The sequence below is a fragment of the Arachis hypogaea genome, chromosome 10, assembly GCF_003086295.3.
Source record: "Arachis hypogaea cultivar Tifrunner chromosome 10, arahy.Tifrunner.gnm2.J5K5, whole genome shotgun sequence".
Classification (NCBI taxonomy): Eukaryota; Viridiplantae; Streptophyta; class Magnoliopsida; order Fabales; family Fabaceae; genus Arachis; species Arachis hypogaea.
The window spans coordinates 76,337,183-76,348,435 of record NC_092045.1 but is presented as its reverse complement, the minus strand read 5'-3'; the positions used below and the strand labels follow the sequence as shown (position 1 = coordinate 76,348,435).

The 11,253-nt window shown below is 38.3% G+C and overlaps 1 non-coding gene across 1 annotated transcript; it reads right to left on the bottom strand.

The window, feature by feature from the left end:
• Positions 1-1,523: 1,523 nt before the first annotated feature.
• Positions 1,524-1,631, bottom strand: LOC112718758 (small nucleolar RNA R71). The gene has a single exon (XR_003161084.1). It is a non-coding gene; the product is annotated as a small nucleolar RNA R71 (small nucleolar RNA).
• Positions 1,632-11,253: the final 9,622 nt, after the last annotated feature.

The following is an 11,253-nucleotide window of genomic DNA, read 5'->3' as shown; positions in this document are numbered from 1 at the left end:
GGTGTCTTGCATGCATTGTTATTTGATTCTTGTTGCATTTTGATTTTTCCTTATTATTAAAAATCCAAAAATATTTTTAATTTGTGTCTTTTCAAGTCAATAATACAGAGAATTGAAGATTCAGAACATACAGCAGAGGAATTGCACAGAAAAAGCTGGGCGTTCAAAACGCCCAGTGAAGAAGGACAGACTGGCGTTTAAACGCCAGCCAGGGTACCTGGTTGGGCGTTTAACGCCCAAAAGGGTAGCATTTTGGGCGTTAAACGCCAGAATGTGCACCATTCTGGGCGTTTAACGCCAGGATGGCTAGAGGGGAAGATTTTGTTTTCAAATCAAATTTTTTTAAGTTTTCAAAATCTTTTCAAAATCAAATCTTTTTCAAATCAATTTTCCAATCAAATCTTTTTCAAAACCAATTTCTTTCCATTTTTTTTAGATACTTACTATCAATTAATGATTTGATTCAACATTTCAAGTATGTTACCTTTTCTGTTGAGAAAGGTTTAATGTTTGAATCATATCTTTTCTTGTTAGTCAAGTTTTTAATTTTCAAATCAAATCTTTTTAAAATGTTTTTCAAATCATATCTTCTCAATCACATTTTTTTAAAACAATCATATCTTCTTAACCACATCTTTTCCAAAATAGTTTCAATCAAATCTTTTTGATTTCTAATTTCAAAATCTTTTTCAAAAATCACTTGATTTCTTTTCCATTTTCATTTTCGAAAATTAAATAATGTTTTTCAAAAATGTTTTCAAAATTTTTCACTTAATTTTCGAAAAATTACTTCCCTCCTTCTCACATCCTTCTATTTATGGACTAACGCTATTCCTTAATGCAAAATTCGAACTCCATCTTCTCTGATAAGTTCGAATTTTCTACTTCTGTCTTCTACTCTTCTTTTCCTCTGACACCTAAAGGAATCTCTATACTGTGACATAGAGGATTCCACATTTTCTTGTTTTCTTCTCTCTCTTATGAGCAGGAGCAAAGACAAAGGCATTCTTGTTGAGGCTGATCCTGAACCTGAAAGGACCTTGAAGAGAAAGCTAAGAGAAGCCAAAGCACAACTCTCTTTAGAGCACCTGACCGAATTCTTCAAGGGAGAAGAACAAATGGCAGCCGAAAACAACAACAATGCCAACAATGCAAGGAAGGTGCTGGGTGACTTTACTGCACCTACTCCCGACTTCTATGGGAGAAGCATCTCTATCCCTGCCATTGGAGCAAACAACTTTGAGCTTAAGCCTCAATTAGTTTCTCTAATGCAACAGAATTGCAAGTTCCATGGACTTCCACTGGAAGATCCTCATCAGTTTTTAGCTGAGTTCTTGCAAATCTGTGACACAGTCAAGACTAATGGGGTTGACCCTGAGGTCTACAGACTGATGCTATTCCCTTTTGCTGTAAGAGACAGAGCTAGAACATGGTTGGATTCTCAACCTAAAGAAAGCCTGGACTCTTGGGAAAAGCTAGTTAATGCCTTCTTGGCAAAGTTCTTTCCACCTCAAAAATTGAGTAAGCTTAGAGTGGAAGTCCAAACCTTTAGACAGAAGGAAGGAGAATCCCTCTATGAAGCTTGGGAAAGATACAAACAATTGATCAGAAAATGTCCCACTGACATGCTTTCTGAATGGAGCATCATAGGTATTTTCTATGATGATCTCTCTGAACTGTCCAAGATGTCCTTGGATAGCTCTTCTGGAGGATCTCTTCATCTGAAGAAGACGCCTGCAGAGGCTCGGGAACTGATTGAAATGGTTGCAAATAACCAATTCATGTACACTTCTGAAAGAAATCCTGTGAACAATGGGACTGGTCAGAAGAAAGGAGTTCTTGAGATTGACACTCTGAATGCCATATTGGCTCAGAATAAGATATTGACTCAACAAGTCAATATGATTTCTCAAAGTCTGTCTGGAATGCAAAATGCACCAAGCAGTACTAAGGAGGCTTCATCTGAGGAAGAAGCTTATGATCCTGAGAACCCTTCAATTGAAGAGGTGAATTACATGGGAGAACCCTATGGAAACACCTACAATCCTTCATGGAGGAATCATCCAAATCTTTCATGGAAGGATCAACAGAGACCTCAACAAGGTTTCAATAACAATAATGGTGGAAGAAACAGGTTTAGCAATAGCAAGCCTTTTCCATCATCTTCTCAGCAACAGACAGAGAGCTCTAGGCAGAATACCTCTGACTTAGCAACCATGGTCTCTGATCTAATTAAAACCACTCAAAGTTTCATGACTGAAACAAGGTCCTCCATTAGAAATTTGGAAGGACAAGTGGGTCAGCTGAGCAAGAAAATTACTGAGCTCCCTCCAAGTACTCTCCCAAGCAATACTGAAGAAAATCCAAAAGGAGAGTGCAAGGCCATCAACATGGCCGAATTCTGGGAGGAAGAAGAGGCAGTGAACGCCACTGAGGAAGACCTCACTGGACGTCCACTAGCCTCCAATGAGTTCCCCAATGAGGAGCCATGGAAATCTGAGGCTCAAACTGAGACCATAGAGATTCCATTGGACTTATTTCTGCCATTCATGAGCTCTGATGAGTATTCTTCCTCTGAAGAGGATGAGTATGTCACTGAGGAGCAAGTTGCTAAATACCTTGGAGCAATCATGAAGCTAAATGACAAGTTATTTGGAAATGAGACTTGGGAGGATGAACCTCCTTTGCTCACCAAAGAACTGGATGACTTGTCTAGGCAGAAATTGCCTCAAAAGAGGCAGGACCCTGGGAAGTTTTCTATACCTTGTACCATAGGCACCATGACCTTCAAGAAGGCCTTGTGTGACTTAGGGTCAAGTGTAAACCTCATGCCCCTCTCTGTAATGGAGAAATTAGGGATCTTTGAGGTGCAAGCTGCAAAAATCTCACTAGAGATGGCAGACAACTCAAGAAAACAAGCCTATGGACTTGTAGAGGATGTTCTAGTTAAAGTTGAAGACCATTACATCCCTACTGATTTCATAGTCCTAGAGACTGGGAAGAGCATGGATGAATCCATCATCCTTGGCAGACCCTTCCTAGCCACAGCAAAGGCTGTGATTGATGTTGATAGAGGAGAGTTGATCATTCAAGTGAATAAAGAATCCTTGGTGTTTAAGGCCCAAGGATATCCCTCTGTCATCATGGAGAGGAAGCATGAAGAGCTTCTCTCCAAACAGAGCCAAACAGAGCCCCCACAGTCAAACTCTAAGTTTGGTGTTGGGAGGCCACAGCCAAACTCTAAGTTTGGTGTTGAACCCCCACATTCAAACTCTAAGTTTGGTGTTGGGAGGTTCCAACACGGTTCTGAGCATTTCTGAGGCTCCATGAGAGTCCTCTGTCAAGCTAATGACATTAAAGAAAGCGCTTGTTGGGAGGCAACCCAATGTTTTATAATTAACTATTTTCTTTTGTTATTTTATCTTTTTTGTAGGTTGATGATCATAAGAAGTCACAAAAACAATAGAAAAAGCAAAAACAGAATGAAAAACAGGAAGAAAAACAGCACACCCTGGAGGAAGATGCTGCTGGCGTTCAAACGCCAGTAAGCCTAGCAGTTGGGCGTTTAACGCCCAGTCTGGCACCATTCTGGGCGTTTAACGCCAGAAAGGGGCACCAGACTGGCGTTAAACGCCAGGAAAGGGCAAGAACCTGGCGTTAAACGCCAGGAATGGGCACCAGCCCGGCGTTTAACGCCAGAAATGGCTCAAAACGTGGATTTTGATGCCATTTGGTGCAAGGATGCCTTTTCCTTGACACCACAGGATCTGTGGACCCCACAGGACCCTACCATCACTCTCTCTCTTCTTCCCCCATTCACCAATCACCTCAACACCTCTTCCCCAAAAACCCTTCACCTATCAAATCCCATCTTTCTCTTCACCACTCACATCCATCCTTCATAAATCCCCACCAACCTCACCCTTCAAATTCAAACCACTTTCCCTCCCAAACCCACCCATAATGGCCGAACCATTACCCCCCTCTATCCTATATATACCCTTCTTCAACCCTTCATTTTCACACAACCTAAACACCACTTCTCCCCCTCTTTGGCCGAATACACCACCATCTCCCTCTTCCTCATTTCTTCTTCTTCTACTCTCTTCTTTCTTCTTTTGCTCGAGGACGAGCAAACATTTTAAGTTTGGTGTGGTAAAAGCGTTGCTTTTTCGTTTTTCCATAACCATTATGGCATCCAAGGCCGGAGAAACCTCTAGAAAGAGGAAAGGGAAGGCAAAAGCTTCCACCTCCGAGTCATGGGAGATGGATAGGTTCATCTCAAGGGTGCATCAAGACCACTTCTATGAAGTTGTGGCCTTGAAGAAGGTGATCCCCGAGGTCCCCTTTTCACTCAAAAAGGGTGAATATCCGGAGATCCGACATGAGATCCGAAGAAGAGGTTGGGAAGTTCTTACCAACCCCATTCAACAAGTCGGAATCTTGATGGTTCAAGAGTTCTATGCAAATGCATGGATCACCAAGAACCATGACCAAAGTGTGAACCCGAATCCAAAGAATTATCTTACTATGGTTCGGGGGAAATACTTGGATTTTAGTCCGGAAAGTGTGAGGGTGGCGTTCAACTTGCCTATGATGCAAGGAGATGAACATCCTTACACTAGAAGGGTCAACTTTGATCAAAGGTTGGACCAAGTCCTCACAGTCATATGTGAAGAGGGCGCACAATGGAAGCAAGATTCAAGGGGAAAGCCGGTCCAATTGAGAAGGCATGACCTCAAGCCCGTGGCTAGAGGATGGTTAGAGTTCATACAACGCTCAATCATTCCCACTAGCAACCGGTCCGAAGTTACCATAGACCGGGCCATCATGATCCATAGCATCATGATTGGAGAAGAAATAGAGGTTCATGAGGTTATAGCCCAAGAACTCTATAAGGTGGCGGACAAGTCCTCTACCTTGGCAAGGTTAGCCTTTCCTCATCTCATTTGTCACCTCTGTTATTCAGTTGGAATTGACATAGAGGGAGACACCCCCATTGATGAGGACAAGCCCATCACTAAGAAGAGGATGGAGCACACAAGAGATCCCACTCATCATGAGATCCCTGAGATTCCTCAAGGGATGCACTTTCCTCCACAAAACTATTGGGAGCAATTAAACACCTCTCTAGGAGAGTTGAGTTCCAACATGGGACAACTAAGGGTGGAGCATCAAGAACACTCCATCATCCTTCATGAAATTAGAGAAGATCAAAGAATCATGAGGGAGGAGCAACAAAGACAAGGAAGAGACATTGAGGAGCTCAAGCACTCCATAGGATCTTCAAGAGCAAGAAAGAGCCGCCATCACTAAGGTGGACCCGTTCTTTGATTTCCTTGTTATTTGTTCTTCTGTTTTTCGAATTTTATGCTTATGTTTGTCCATGTTTGTGTCTTGTGATCATTAGTGTCTTAGTGTCTATGCCTTAAAGTTATGAATATCCTATGAATCCATCACCTTTCTTAAATAAAAATGTGCTTAATTGAAAAAAGGAAAGAATTGCATGAATTTTGAATTTTATAACAGTTTAATTGGTTTGATGTGGTGGCAATATTTTTGTTCTCTGAATGTATGCTTAAACAGTGCATATGTCTTTTGAATTTGTGGTTCATGAATGTTGGCTCTTGAAAGAATGATGAAAAAGGAGACATGTTACTGAGGATCTGAAAAATCATTAAAAATGATTCTTGAAGCAAGAAAAAGCTATTCAAAAAAAAAAGGAGAAAAATCGAAAAAAAAAAGAAAAAAAAAGAGAGAAGAAATAGAGAAATAGGAGTTGTGATCCAAGGCAAATAAGAGTGTGCTTAAGAACCCTGGACACCTCTAATTGGGGACTTTAGCAAAGCTGAGTCACAATCTGAAAAGGTTCACCCAATTATGTGTCTGTGGCATGTATGTATCCGGTGGTAATACTGGAAGACAGAGTGCTTTGGGCCACAGCCAAGACTCAATAAGTAGCTATGTTCAAGAATCATCATACTTTACTAAGAGAATCATTAACACTATCTGGACTCTGAGTTCCTAAAGAAGCCAATCATTCTGAATTTCAAAGGATAGAGTGAGATGCCAAAACTATTCAGAGGCAAAAAGGTAAAAACCCCGCTCATCTAATTAATACTGATCTTCATAGATGTTTTTGGGATTCATTGCATATTTTCTTCTTTTTATCTTATTTGATTCTCAGTTGCTTGGGGACAAGCAATAATTTAAGTTTGGTGTTGTGATGAGCGGATAATTTGTATACTTTTTGGCATTATTTTTAGTATGTTTTTGGTATGATCTAGTTAGATTTTAGTATATTTTTATTAGTTTTTAGTCAAAATTCACTTTTCTGGACTTTACTATGAGTTTGTGTGTTTTTCTGTGATTTCAGGTATTTTCTGGCTGAAATTGAGGGACCTGAGCAAAAATCTGATTCAGAGACCAAAAAGGACTGCAGATGCTGTTGGATTCTGACCTCCCTGCACTCGAAGCGGATTTTCTGGAGCTACAGAAGCCCAATTGGCGCGCTCTCAACGGAGTTGGAAAGTAGACATCCTGGGCTTTCCAGCAATATATGATAGTCCATACGTTGCCCATGATTTGATGGCCCAAACCGGCGTTCAAAGTCACCTCAAGAAATCCCAGCGTTAAACGCTGGAACTGGCACCCAAATGGGAGTTAAACGCCCAAACTGGCACTAAAGCTGGCGTTTAACTCCAAGAAGAGTCTCTACACGAAAATGCTTCATTGCTCAGCCCAAGCACACACCAAGTGGGCCCGGAAGAGGATTTTTATGTCATTTACTCATTTCTGTACACCTTAGGCTACTAGTTTTCTATAAGTAGGACCTTTGACTATTGTATTAAAAATCTTTTGATCTTTGGAACCTTTTTCTTTAAAATCTTTTGATCACTTTAGATCTCTAGATCATCTTTGGACATTTTAGTTCTTAGATCATTGGGAGGCTGGCCATTCGGCCATGCCTAGACCTTATGCTTATGTATTTTCAACGGTGGAGCTTCTACACACCATAGATTAAGGTGTGGAGCTCTGCTGTACCTCGAGTATTAATGCAATTACTATTGTTCTTCCATTCAATTCCGCTTGTTCTTTATCCAAGATATCACTCGTTCTTCAACTTAATGAAGGCGATGATTGTCACGAATCATCACCATTCTCACCCATGAACAAGGTGACTGACAACCACTCTTGTTCTACAAGCGTTCAAGGCTCTAGTGAATATCTCTTGGATTCCTGATTGCACGATGCATGGTTGATCGCCTGACAACCGAGTGCTCGCCTGACAAACGAGCCAGCCATTCCGTGAGATCAGAGTCTTCGTGGTATAGGCGAGAACTGATGGCAGCATTCAAGAGAATCCGGAAGGTCTAACCTTGTCTGTGGTATTCTGAGTAGGATTCAATGACTGAATGACTGTGACGTGCTTCAAACTCCTGAGGGCGGGGCGTTAGTGACAGACGCAAAAGAATCACTGGATTCTATTCCGGCCTGATTGAGAACCGACAGATGAATTCCGCTATGCTGTGACAGAGCATATGCTATCGCTTTCACTGAGAGGATGGGAGGTAGCCACTGACAACGGTGAAACCCTTGCTTAAGCTTGCCATGGAAAGGAGTAAGAAGGATTGGATGAAGACAGTAGGAAAGCAGAGAGACGGAAGGGAAGGCATCTTCATGCGCTTATCTGAAGTTCCTACCAATGAATTACATGAGTATCTCTATCTTTATCTTTGTGTTATTTTCGTTCATCACCATATACATTTGAGTTTGCCTGACTAAGATTTACAAGATGACCATAGCTTGCTTCAATACTAACAATCTCTGTGGGATCGACCCTTACTCACGTAAGGTTTATTACTTGGACGACCCAGTGCACTTGCTGGTTAGTTGTGCGAAGTTGTGTAATGCCATGGTATTGAGCTACCACGTTTTTGGAGCCATTACCGGGGATTATGAGAGTTGTGAAAAATTATTGTTCACAATTTCGCCCACCAGCTACAAAGCTTGACTTGTAGCACAAGGTTTTTCACAGAGACTCGGTATAGATTATGAAGAAACGTATTCCCTTGTAGTGGATGTGATAACATTGCATTATTTGGTCAGTTTATCTGCATATCATAAACTGCATATGTATTTAATGGATGTGCTAACAACCTATTTATACGACTCATTAGATCGGGATATCTATATGAAAGTCCCTAAAGGACTAAAGATATCTAAACCATCCAATGAAGATTCACAGGGGTTATACTAAGTTAAATTGCAAAGATCTTTATATGGTCTAAAGCAATCTGGACGAATGTGTATAATTGTCTTACTGAGTATCTGGCCAAAAATGGATTCAAGAATGATGATATCTGCCCGTGTGTTTTCATAAAGAAGTCTGTATCTGGATTCATTATAATTGCTGTGTACGTTGATGATTTAAATATCATTAGAACTCTTGAAGAGATTTCCAACAATTATAAAAACTCTAAAATAAGAGTTTGAGATGAAAGATCTTGAAAAGACTAAATTTTGTCTCGGCCTGTAGATCGAGCATAAAAAAATAGAATCTTTATTCATCAAACAACATACATAAAAAAGATCTTGAAGAGATTTTATATGAATAAGTCACATCCATTAAGTACCCCAATGATCGTAGGATCTTTGGATGTGGAAAAGGATCAATTCCGTCCTAAGGAAGAAAATGAAGGTATCCTTGGTCCTGAAGTACTATATCTTAGTGCCATTAGAGCACTAATGTATCTTGCTAATAATACATGACCCGATATATCATTTGCTGTGAATTTACTAGCAAGATATAGTTCCCCTCCAACCAGAAGACATTGGAATGAGATCAAACAAATCTTTTGATATCTTGATGGAACGGTTGATATGGGATTGTTTTATCCCTATGGATCCAAGTCACAACTAATTGGCTATGCAGATGGCAGATACTTGTCTGATCCACATAAAGGGAGATAACAAACAGGATACCTATTTACATATGGTGGAACAGCTATATCATGGAGGTCCACGAAATAGACAATTGCTGCAACATCCTCTAATCATGTCGAAACACTAGCGATTCATGAAGCAAGTCGCGGGTGTTTTTGGCTCAGGAGTTTGATCCAATAGATTCTGTCATCATGTGGACTGATTTATCATAAGATAGCTCCAACTGTCCTGTTTGAAGAAAATACAGCATGCATTGCTCAACTTAAAGGCGGATACATCAAAGGTGATAGAACAAAGCATATTTCTCCCAAATTCTTCTTCACTCATGATCTTCAAAATTAAGGGATAATTGATGTCTAACAGATCTGCTCAAGTGACAATCTGGCAGACTTATTCACAAAGTCACTCCCAAAATTCTTCTTTGAAAGATTGGTACATGAGATTGGGATGCATCGATTTCGAGACATTAAATGATGTCGACAAGAAGGAGAGACTGTACTCTTTTTTTCTTAGTCACGTTTTTTCCCATTGGGTTTTACTTGACAAGGTTTTTAATGAAGCAGTCACCATCACAAAGGATTTTGTACTCTTTTTCCTTCACTAAAGTTTTTTTTCATTAGGTTTTTCTTTAGTAAGGTTTTAACGAGGCATAATCCAAAATGGTCATCCAAGGGAGAATGTTGTGATAAAGATATGGATGACCACATATATTTTGGGTGGCTATCTTTCTCAATGCTAAAGGAATCTTTTTCAAGACAAAATCAAATTAATTGAGAGTTAAAAATGAAGTGCTCGTACATGTATAAATAGTGATAGTATGGCATGAGTATTAGACACACAGTAATAAAACATTCCATTCTCTCTCTTTTACTATAATATTCTTCTCTGCTAATAAACTCTCTCTCTCTTTTATCTTTCTGTGGTTTAAGCTATAATATTAGTAAATAGATAAATTACTTATATTATAGTGAGATAAGAGCATATTTATAGTTCTCTATTTTATATTCTTTATTTATTTATTTCACAACATAAAATGGTCTGCTGACAAAAGAAATATATGGAATTCTTATTCCATTCTTTCCTTTCGAATTAGTTTGGTGAAATTGCTGACATCTAATATAAACTTTCTAAAATTAATTTTTTTATTTTAATTCTAAATTCTAGTATTTAAATTCTAAACTCTATATTTTAAATTTTAAATATAAAAAAATTAAAATAAAATACGAATTAATATTAACTAATGAAAAATTAATTCTTATATTTCTTTTAGTAAAAAATTATCTAAAAGCTACACAAAACTGCAAAAATATATGTATGGGAAAGCTGGAATCATACCCCTAATATTTTTGAGGGCACAACAAACGTATCAAATTAATAATACAAAATTGCACCTAGCTGATGACATAATTACATGAATAAAGTTTTACATTTAAGTAAAATATTTAACTAAGTTTAATCAAGTTATAACAATTTTTTAAATTATGCGCCTCCTTCTCCTCATCCTCCTTCTTCTTCTTCTTTTAAATTCACGCACGCAGGTTCTTCTTCTTCCTTTTCTTCAAATTCACTCACACAGTTTCTCCTTCTCCTCCAATGTTGCGTCTTCTTCATTTTCTTTTCCTTTTTCATTGTCGACATCACCAATAACCCCAACATTTTACAAACATCTTTATTGGTTTTGATTTTTTCTGATGCCATCATTAAATAATTTTGGTTCATTTCTTACTTTATTTTGATTCATTTGTGTGTTTGTTGAAGTTTACTTGATGCTGCTGATAAGTATTAACCAAATTTTTTATTTCCTAAGTAATTTCAGTTCATTTCTTAGTTTAATTGAGGTTCATTTGGACCTAGAAATGAATTTGATGTGTTTTTTTAAAGCTAAACAAATTCCAGTTCATTTGTGTGTTAATTGAGGTTCACTTGATGCTGCTGATAAGTATTGACCAAATTTTTTAGCGAAAAAGAATGAAACTATTCATTTTTACTTTATTCAATTACATTAGATTCCACTCCATTTTATTCAATTAGCTCAATTTTGAACAAGCAATAAAAAAGACTCAACCATCAACAAAAATACATCGAATTCATTTCTGGATCCAAATGAATATCAAATAAACAAAGAAATGAACCGAAATTACTTAAAGAATAAAATACTTGGTCAATACTTAACAACAACATTAAGTGAACCTCAATTAATTCACAAATGAATCAAAATTAGTTTAGTTTTGAACAAGCTGTCAAAAAGACTTAATCATCAACAAAAACACATCCAATTTATTTCTGGATCCAAATATATATAAATTA